The sequence below is a fragment of the Canis lupus genome, chromosome X, assembly GCF_048164855.1.
Source record: "Canis lupus baileyi chromosome X, mCanLup2.hap1, whole genome shotgun sequence".
NCBI classification, from domain to species: domain Eukaryota; kingdom Metazoa; phylum Chordata; class Mammalia; order Carnivora; family Canidae; genus Canis; species Canis lupus.
In genome coordinates this window covers 8,386,753-8,398,057 of record NC_132876.1, presented here as the reverse complement: position 1 = coordinate 8,398,057, position 11,305 = coordinate 8,386,753, and the positions used below count along the sequence as shown (strand labels likewise).

General features: G+C 36.1%; 1 long non-coding RNA gene across 1 annotated transcript; it reads left to right on the top strand.

The window, feature by feature from the left end:
- Nucleotides 1-545: 545 nt before the first annotated feature.
- LOC140627520 (uncharacterized) lies at nucleotides 546-1,582 on the top strand. The gene is made up of 2 exons (XR_012026218.1): nucleotides 546-896; nucleotides 1,534-1,582. It is a non-coding gene; the product is annotated as an uncharacterized lncRNA (long non-coding RNA).
- The last annotated feature ends 9,723 nt before the right edge of the window (nucleotides 1,583-11,305 follow it).

The following is an 11,305-nucleotide window of genomic DNA, read 5'->3' as shown; positions in this document are numbered from 1 at the left end:
TCCCTACATGAAGCCTGCTTCTCCCTCTGCGTGTGTCTCTGCCTCTCTCTCTCTCTCTCTCTCTCTCTCTCTGTGTGTGTGTGTGTGTGTGTCTGTCTGTCTGTCATGAATAAATAAATAGACTCCTAACTCTTGGAAACAAACAAGGGGTGGTGGAAAGGGAGGTGGGCAGGGGGTGGGGGTGACTGGGTGACAGGCACTGAGGGGGGCACTTGATGGGATGAGCACTGGGTGTTATGCTATATGTTGGCAAATTGAACACCAATAAAGAAATCGGAGAAGAATAAGTAAATAAAATCTTTAAAAAAAATAAAAATAAATAAAAACACAGCTTGGTCAGCAAGGAATGAAATGCATGGAAGACCACAGAAGTGCAGTGAGCAAGGAGCATAGCTGGAGACTGAGAAGAAAAGACATTTTGATCATGGATAAACTGCATGTGCCACCCAAGTTGCCCTGGTTACTGCCTCCCTTCATGCTCATGACATGATAATGGACAAAGCTGTGGGCCAATGAGAGGTAATAGTGTGGTGTGAAGCCATACCCATTGCTTATCAGCTTTCACCAAGGGGAAGGACCAGGGCGCAATTTAAGTGGAACTTAGTGTTTGTTTTCTTTCCTGCTACAATCTTCATTGTCGAACTTCTGGTCACAAGTCTATTCATGGCAGAAAGTATAGATTATGACACAATAGAACTACTGCTTCTCATTATTATCATCAGTTGGACTATCTTGTTGCTGAGTTTGTTAGTCTACTGCCTAAAACTGTGTTCTTCCCTTTTGTTTTCATAGAAGACCAAGTCCTCCTAGCTTTCACTAAAGAGAATGTGACCACTTTGAAAACTCCAAGCATAGGCAACGTTGGATGGAATCTTTCCAAAAGGCAAAGCACATAGGTCAGTATCTAATTGTTTTATTAATGAGCCAAGGATGTATTCTATTTCCCTGAGGTTACAGGGAGGCAATGCCCAGATAGATAGAAGTTGGGTTATCTTTATGAAAGGAATAAACAGATTTTACTGCCTGGTTCTAGTTGAATTATGGGGGAAGGTCAGAATCTGAGAAAGAAAAGTGACCGCGTACAGAGTTGGACAAAGCTACAAGTAATTAAAGGCTTTCCTTTAAAGTCACATGGAAAATTTGGGATGTCTAGAAATACATCCTGAATTTTGACAAGTCATTTTGCCCTTGAGGGAAAGCAGGGGGAAATTAGAAGAATTTTCAGTGCTCCAGAGACTGTCAAGGCTAAAGGGCAAATTCTGATAATGTTTTGAAGGTGAACCATCAGGCACAGAAAGGGAAAAAATGTTGAGGCCCAATCTTTGCAAGATGGAAGGGGAGATAACAGGTAGGGGAATTTTTCATCGAGTGTCCTTAGAAAAGTGACTAAAAGAGAAGATTGAGAATAAATATTAGAAAACATTGAATACAGTTAGGCCCTTTACCAGTCACAGGTTTTTGGCTTTTTATAGTTATTTTTTCTTTAATTTGAGAAAGTGTCCTAAAACTATTGTATTTAATCTTCCCTTGCAGGAAAACAACTATGGACTCTAAATTAAAAGAACTAACCACGAAACTGTAACTTGGACCAATTTACTGAGTGCAAATTGATTTAAAAATGTGTTTAGAGATTTCAGATTTTCAAAAATAATTACCAGCTTGGGAAGTGCCATTTCAACCAACAATTAAAGCTATGTAACTGGGAACAGAAAATTTCCATTGATAAAATTTTAGGGACTTGTTTCAAAATATAGTTTTTGGAACATATTTGGACATTCTGCCCAAGTTAAATGCTTGAGACCTGTGTCAGGGGAGTTAAAAGGCTAAATATTCTCTCAGTGTGAGAATGCACTGTGATCCTGCAGTATGTACACTAAAATAGAACAGAATGGGAATAATTAATTGCAGTGGTATTATAAATTGTTACTTAAGTCACTAATCTTTATATTCAAGTAATATGTAAAGGCTGGGCCATGCTAGAAAGAATATATTTCTGAATCCTAACCTATATCCATGCTAGAGAGAATATATTTTCTGAATCCTAACCTATATTTCCAACTGCCTGCTTGATATCCTCATTTGAATATCTGGTAAAAACATGAATTTAATATGTACAAACAAGTCCAAACAACTCTTCATATAACATTCCACGTCAACTCTTCCCACAGTCTTTCCATCTGAATTGTAATAATTTCGATCGTCAGGTCAAAGTTATCTTGCCATCATTCTTCACCTCTTTCTCACACACCATGTATTGCCCATTGGTAAATCTTATCACCTCCATCCCTGAAATATATTACAGATTTGAATACTTCTAACTATTCCCACCACCATTAACTTGGTTTAAATCACCATCTCTCCTGGGATTATTGTAGTAATCTCTTAACTGGTCTCCCTGACTATTTCTTTGCCGCACTTTAGTCCAGTCTCAACATAAGGTGTCAATCAGATCATGTCACTTCTCTGTTTAAAACCCTCCCATGATTTCCCAGTGCTTTCAGAATATAAGCCACAGTCTTCACTGTGACCTCAAAGCCTCTGAATCATCTGGTCCCCTGACTTCATCTTCAATGACATTCCTGTTTCTCTTCACTTCAGCCACACTGATCTCTTGGCTGTATTCCATTTCAGATATTTGTTTTTGTATTTTTAAAATTATTTTTATTATTCTAACTTGAATTTATGTTTCTTTTTCTAACTTCTTGAGCTTATTCACTTTCCACTTTTTATTTTTAATATAAGAGCTGCTTTAGCTGCATCTAACAGGTTTTGTTATTTTGTATTTGGTCTTTCAGTATTGTCTACTTTTACATATTTTGTAATTGCCATTCTAATTTGTTTTTGACATAAATCAATTTTGAAATTCCCAAATGTATGCTTTAATGTAGTCTTTTAGAATACCTCTAAGTGGAATGCATCGTTGTTGGAAAATATAGTGTGTATGATACTGAATACTTTGAAATTTTGTTGATGGGCTTGATAGCCTAATATAAAATTAACTTTTTTTTTAAAGAAAAGGTTATTTGTTTATTTGAGGAAGGAGAGGCAGAGGGAGAGGGAGAGTCTTAAGCAGACTCTACACTGAGTGAGCCTGACCCCATCTCACTACCCTGAGATGGTGACCTGAGTTAAAACCAAGAGTCAGTCACTTATCAGACTGAGCCACCCAGGTGCCCCTGAGGTTAACTTTTATAAAAGTTTCACATATGGTGAAAAGAATGAATTTCCTAATATGGGAGTATAGGAGTAAGCTTATAAATTTGTTGCACAAATCATTATCAGTCTATTTGTACTTGCTGTGATTATTAATATATTTGGATTTTCTATTTTATTGTTTTTCTTATTTTAACTTCTATTTTGTCATCTTATAATTTTTCCTTGATTGTTTTCATTCTTTTTTTGTCTTTATTTAATTGGTTTTATTTCTCTCATTTCATTTTTTCTCCTGAGTGGTTCTAAGAATGCACAATATATTTCAACACACTGTTACACTTGCAATTTTTATTTTGATTATTTTATTTTAATTCCAGTATAGTTAATATACAGTGTTATGTTAGTTTCAGGTGTACAACATAGTTATTCAATAATTCTATATATTACTTAGTGCTCATCATGATACATGTACTCTTAATCTCCTTCACCTATTTCACTTATCACCCCCACCAACTCCTCTTTGGTAACCAGCAGTTTGTTCTCTATAGTTGATTCTGTTTCTTTTCTTGGTTTGTCTCTCTCTCCTTTTTTGGTCTCCTTTGCTCATTTGTTTTGTTTCTTAAATTCCACATATGAGTGAAATAATATGGCATTAACCTTTCTCTGATTTATTTTGCTTAGCATGATACTGTCTACTTCCAGCCATGTTGTTGCAAATGGCAAGATTTCTTTTTTATGGCTAAATAATATTCCACTGCATGTATATACAACATCTTTATCCATTCATCTCTCTCTATGGACACTTAGGCTGCTCCCATAATTTGGCTATTGTAAATAATGCTGCAATAGACATAGAGGTACATGTATCCTTTTAAAAAATATGTTATTTATTTATTTATTTTAGAGGGAGAGAGAGAGTGTGAGTGGGGGGAGGGGCGGAAGGAGAGGGCAAGAGAGAATCTTAAATAGCCTCCATGTCCAGCATGGAAACTGATTCCAGGACCCTGAGATCCATGACCTGAGCCAAAACAGTCAGATGCTTAACCAACTGAGCCACCCAGGCAACCCTGTCCTTTTGTATTAGTTTTTTCGTATTTTTTGGGTAATAGTAGTGTGATTACTGGATCATATAATATTTCTATTTTTAATTTTTGAAGAAACTCCATAGTCTTTTCCACAGTGGCTTCCCCAGTTTGCATTCCCACCAACAGTGCACAAGGGTTCCTTTTCCTGCACATCCTCACCAACCATTATTATTTTTTGTGTTTTTGATTTTAGCTCTCCCAACAGGTGCATTCCCTACAATGATATCTCATTGTAGTTTTGATTTATATTTCCCTGAGGATAGTGATGTTGAGCATCTTTTCATGTGTTTGTTGTCTTCTCTGGAGAAATGTTTGTTCATGTCTTCTGCCCATTTTTAAAATTTGATTATTTGGTTTTTGAGCATTGAGTTGTAAAAGTTCTTTATTTTTTATTTAATTTATTTGTTTTTATTTTATTTATTTTAAAGACCGTATTTCTAAGTAATTTCTACATCCAATATAGGGCTTGCACTCACAACCCTGAGATCAAGAGTTGCATGCTCTACCAACTGAGCCAGCCAGGCTCCCCATTTAAGTTTTTATTTTAATTCCAGTTAGTTAACATTACAGTGTTATGTTGGTTTCAGGTGTATAATAAGGTGATTCAACAATTCCTTACATCACCCATTGCTCAGCATGACAAGTGTGCTTCTTAATCCCTACCACCTGTTTAACCCATCCCCCCACATCCCTTGCCTTATATTTTGGATACTAACCCTTTATGCATATGTCATTTGTAAATATCTTCTCCCATTCAGCATGTTGTCTTTTAGTTTTATTGCTAGTTTCCTGTTATGCAGAAGCTTTTTATTTTGATGTAGTCCCAGTAGGCTATTCTTGCTTTTGTTTCCCTTGCCTTAGGAGATACATCTAAAAAATATTGTTATGGCCTACACTTGTAGGCTGTACATGTTGTACATTTTCAACATGCCTTCCTTAACTCGAGTTCTAAAATTAGTCATTATCTTTACCATCCTTCTCAACAATACAACATAAGGACCTTGGATGCTTTAACTCTCTTCATCACCTATGTTGGCTTGCTGTGATAAAAGAATAATGGACTCTGAGACATAATGAGTTTTAAGCTGAATTGGCCGCTGGACAAGGCATAGAAAATCTGATCCAATGTGAAGGGATCAGGTTATGGGATAAGGTCTTCAGATTAACTGTCAAAGAGTATCTCCAAGACCGTTAAAGGACTGGGGATTTACATCTAGACATAAAAGAGGGGGCAAGCCCCGGTGAAAACTATCTCCTAGAACAAAGGCAATGGCGGGGCTTAGAAAGTTGAAGAGAAACGATTTCTCACGGTCCTAGAAGTTCGTAGGGAAGTAGCTCAGCTGGATCTAGAACTTGGCACTTGGTGGATGCTAGTATTTCTGGCTTCAAGGCTGTTTCCAGAGCCTACAGTATGCAGGCTTTGGCCTTTGGTATGCATATTGCTTTGCACTATTTCTGGGCCTACAGAGCCCTGGATGTATGTATTTCCTGGTGCTTCGAAAAAGTAGGTGTCCCCTAGCCTTTCTTTGGCCAACCTGCAATTATGTAGCACGGAAGGGATGGGTTACTCTCTCTCAGCACGCACTCAGTTGCATGTCCAGCCTGCTAAGCAAAGTAGGCTCACCCCTTCTGCACAGCGAAGGAAACCACCCACAAAGTGAAAAGGAACCTATTGAATGGGAGAGTTTTTGATGATGGTGTATGAAGCTGCCTGAAAGTTTTACTTAACATAAATGATGATTTTTCTTGTGTAATATCTAGGAGTAGATATGTTCCATATGGTAAGTGTGGGTTTAACTTTATTAGAAACTGCAAAGTTGTTTTCCTAAGTGGCTGTACAATTTTGCATTCCCACCAGCAGGGTATGAATGTTTCAGGGTCTGTGCATCCTTGGCATCACTTATTTTTTTCCCAACATTTGTCAGAAGCTTGAAATGTTTAAACTTTAGAATGTCTTTATATTGACAGAAATGTTACACAGATAGCACAGAGAGCCTTTAATCCCCTCATCCAGTTTTTCCTTTTGTTAACATTATCATTTTCATTTATCATATCACACATCATAATGTACATTTGATAAATGAACATTTATCGAACCTAAGAAATTAACATTGGTACATTACTATTAACTAAAATCCAGACTTTATTTGGATTTCACCAGCTCTTTTATTTATGTTTTCTTTCTGTTCCAGGGTGGTCCAGTCCAGGGGACTTCATTGTATTTAGTTGTTGTGTCTCCCCAGTCTCCCCTGGTTTGTGACAGTTCCTTTCTTTTTTTGTTTGTTTTATGACCTTACCATCTTGAGGAGTCCTGGTTAGTTATCTAGTAAAATGTCTCCCTATTTATGCACATCTGATGTTTTTCTCATGATTATATTGCACTCATGTCTTTGTGGAAAGAGGCTCTTACAGATGAAGTGCCCTTTTTGTCTATCATATTATGAGGTTCCGTGATATTTATACAACTGAAATGGCAATATTAACTTTGGTTAAATTAATTTGGTTAAGGTAGTCTTTGCCGGATTTCTCCCCTATAGTGTTACTATAAGGTTTCCTTTCACATATTTCATTTTAGGAAGTGAGTCACTAAGCCTATTTTTCCTTTCCTTTCTTTTCTTTTTTCTTTTTTTAATTTTTATTTCTTTTTAAAGATTTTATTTATTTATTCGTGAGAGACACACAGAGAGAGGCAGAAACATAGGCAGAGGGAGAAGCAGGCTCCCTATGGGGAGCCTGATGCAGGACTCTATCCCAGGACCGCAGGGTCACGACCTGAGCCAAAGGCAGAAGCTCAACCACCGAGCCACCCAGGCGTCCCTAGGCTATTTTTCTGATAGCAATATAGCAACTCCTTTCTTCTTCTATTATTATTTGCATAATATATATTTTCCTTCCTCTTGCTTTTAATCCTTTTATTTACATTTCAAATGGGACTAATAAATAGCATATAATCTGTTTTAATCTTAAATAGGAATCTCTATTATATTTAGTGTACATTAACTTACATTTAATATAATCATAAATATTGTTGGATTTATATCTATTCTTTTGTCGTTTTCTGTTTATTTGGTTTGTTTTCGGCTCCTTTGTTTCTCCTTTTCTTATCTTCTTTTTTGATTAATGTGCTTTTTATAAAAATATACTTTACTTTTTTAGAATAATTTTAGATTAAAAAAGAATAATTTTAGATTTACACAAAAAATAAGAAGACAGTACAGAGAATTCTCATTTATCCCACACCCACTTTCCTCTGTCATTAACATCCTACAGCAATGTGATACATTTGTTACAATTAACAAACCAGTATCAATACACTGCTATTAAATAAATTCATACTTTATTCAGATTTCCTTACTTTTCCTCTAATGTCATTTTTCTATTCCAGGATTTCATTTAGGATACCACATACTTTCAGGTGTTATGTCTTCTTAGGCTCCTCTTGGCTTTTTTTTTTTTTAAGATTTTATTTATTTATTCATGAGAGACATACGGAGAAAGAGAGAGAGAGAGAGAGAGAGAGAGAGAGAGGGAGAAGCAGGCTCCATGCAGGGAGCCCGATGCAGGACTCGATTCTGGGCCCCCAGGATCACACCCTGGGCTACAGGCGGTGCTAAACCGCTCTGCCACCGGGGCTGCCCTCCTCTTGACTTTGACAGTTTCTCAGACTTTCCTTGTTTTTGATGACTTTGACAATTTTGAGGAGTACTTGTCAGGTATTTTGTAGAATGGCCCTCTATTGGGATTTGTCTGATGTTTTATCTTGTGGTTAGACTGACGTGATGGTTTTTTTGGGAAGAATGCAGTAGAGGTAAAGTGTCCTTCATCACATCATATTTTAACATGACTTATAACTCTTCATGTTGACTTTCATAATCTGGCTAGGTAGTGTTTGCCTCTTTTGTGAAATTTTTCCTCCCTGCTCCCAAACTTCTTTATTTTCCATACTGTCTTTTTAGGAAGTCAGTATGTGCACCCTACACTTAAAGAGTGGAGAGCTATGCTTCCTGTCTTTGAGGACACAGTATCTACATGCATTATTTGGAATCCTTGAATATTTTTAGCATTTTATTTTAATTTTTGTGGTTTTTTAAAGATTTTATTTATTTATTAATGAGACATACACACACACACACACACAGAGAGAGAGAGAGAGAGAGAGGCAGAGACACAGGCAGAGGGAGAAGCAGGTTCTATGCAGGGAGCCTGATGTGGGACTTGATCTCGGGTCTCCAGGATCACGCCCTGGGCCGAAGGCAGGCGCTAAACCGCTGAGCCACCCAGGCTGCCTTTTTTGTGGGTTTTTAAAAAAGATTTATTTATTTATTTATTCATGAGAGACACACAGAGAGAGGCAGAGGCATAGGCAGAGGGAGAAGCAGGCTCCATACAGGGAGCCTGATGTGGGACTCGATCCAGCATTCCAGGATCATGCCCTGAGCTGGAGGCAGACACTCAACTGCTGAGCCACCCAGGTGTCCCTTTGTGGGTTTTTTTCCCACTGTGTCCTTGTATTATTTTTTAAGTGATCCCACTGGCAGGATACATATCTAACCTTTTACACTTTCTTTAGAGTTACAGTTTTACCATTAGAAGTAAAATATAGAAGGATTATAGCCAGTTAGCCCCCTTATCTTCTCCCTTTGTGCTATAGTTATCATATGTATAGTATCTCCATACATAGAACATTCCCCTATACAATGTTATAATGTTATACTTAACATTCATATATATTTCACAGAAATTGGAGATTTATAGTTCTTAAAACATTTGCTTAGGTATTTACAATTTTTTCTTGCTATTCTTTCGTTTTTTCTGTTCCTGATCCTTTGAAGTTTCCTTCTATTTCCACATTTAGAGTAAGTGTGCTAGTGACAAATTCTCTTCAATTCCCTGTGTATGAGAATGTCTTTAATTTGCCCTAATTCCTAAAAACAAAAAAATTGCCTTAATTCCTGATGGACAAGTTCATTGGACATAGAATTACGGATTGATAGTTCTTTCCTTTCTGTACTTTAAAGCTATCTTAACTGTCTTTTGCTTTCCATACATTTTGATGTAAAAATCTGTGACCATTGTAATTATCGATCCAACTTGGAAAGCAAAGAGAAAAAACAATTGGAAATAAAATGAACAGAGTTATAGAGACATTTGGGAAAATGTAAACTGGCCTTAGAATTCTACAAGGAGAAGAAAAGGATATTGGGGTGAAAAGGAAATAATAATAAAGAAATAATGGCTCCCAAATCCCCAAATTTGTGAAATAGATTAATTACAGATTCAAGAATCTCAAACCTCAAACAGGATAAACTTAAAACCATGCTTTTATACATTCTAATCATATTCCCAAAAACCAGATATGAAGGAAAAAATTATGAGCAGCTTGAAAATGTCACATTTTATAGAATTCCACAATTATATATATTACTGTTATGTATTTTTCCACTACCATATAATATGTTCTATTTTTTGTGTATTCAGCATTTGTTTATATTTTCCATATATTTGTTATTCTCTACACTTTTTGTTTCTTCTTACACTTTAGACCTTCTGTATGTGATCTTTTTTTAGTTTTTAATTTAAATTCAATTTAGTTAACATGTAGTGTATTATTAGTTTCAGGGTAGAATTTAGTGATTCATCAGTTACATATAACACCCAGTGCTCATTACCTTAATGCTTGTCACCCAGTTACCCCATGCCCTCACCATTCCTCCAGCAACCCTCAGTTTGTTCCCAAGAGTTAAGAGTCTCTTATAGTTTGCCTCACTCTCTGTTTTTAGCTTATTTTATTTTTCCTTCTCTTCCCCTATGGTCTGCTGTTTTGTTTCTTAAATTCCACATATGAGTGAAATCCTATGGTATTTATCTTTCTCTGACTGATTTTGCTTAGCATAACACTCTCTAGTCCTATCCACATCATTGCAAATGGCAAGACTGCATTCTTTTTGATGGCTGAGTAATATTCCATTATATATATATATATATATATATATATATATATATATATATATATATATATATACTATCTCTTTTTTTATAAATTTATTTTTAGAATAACACCCAGTGCTCATCCCATCAAGTGCCCCCCTCAGTGCCTGTCACTATCTCTTCTTTATTGATTCATCTGTTGATGGAAATCTGGGCTCTTTCCATAATTTGGCCATTGTGGGCATTGCTGCTATAAACATTGAGGTGCATATGCCCCTTTGAATAGCTATTTTTGTATCCTTTGGGTAAATTTCTAATAGTACAATTGCTGGGTCATAGGGTAGTTCTATTTTTTACGTTTTGAGGAATTTCCATACTGTTTTCCAAAGTGGCTGAACCAGTTTACATTCCCACCAACAGTATAGGAGGGTTCTGCTTTCTCTGCATCCTTGCCAACATCTGCCGTCCATTTTAGCCATTCTGACTGGTGTGAGATGATATCTCATTGTGGTTTTGATTTGTATTTCCCTAATACCGAGTGATGTTGAGCATTTTTTCATTGTCTGTTGGCCATTTGTATGTCTTCTTTGGAGAAATGTCTGCTCATGCCTTCTGCCCATTGTTATCCCTTTTTGTAAAAACTGATATTCAGGTTCTTTAAAATCCCCAGGGAAAAATGCCATTTTACTGGTTACTTTATCTTTTAGGTCCCTACCTTCACTAAGATTTTATCCCAATAATTTATTACTATCTTTTCAGATCCTCTATCCTATGAGAAGAGTTTTTGACTGGTGTTTTTAATAGTTTTCAGCAGGACAAATGGTCAGAATAACTATCTGTCTCCTGCCTGGAGTATGAGAATCAGAAGTCTAACTTTTTTATTATAAGTTTACTTATGTAATTTACTTTGAAATATAAAAATGTCCAGCATTTTTATATGTTTATTTTAGGGAGTAGGGGTGAGACTTTTTACATAAGCCCCTCTTCCATATTACTGGCAGTCTCTGAAGTAAATTTTAAAATGTTTATTAAAGGCTTTAGAGTAAACTAAATGGGAAAACACAATGATATGTTTTATAATAGAGGTAGAAGTTCTAATATTCCTTGATCTTTAATATGCCTATCTAATGCTCATAATT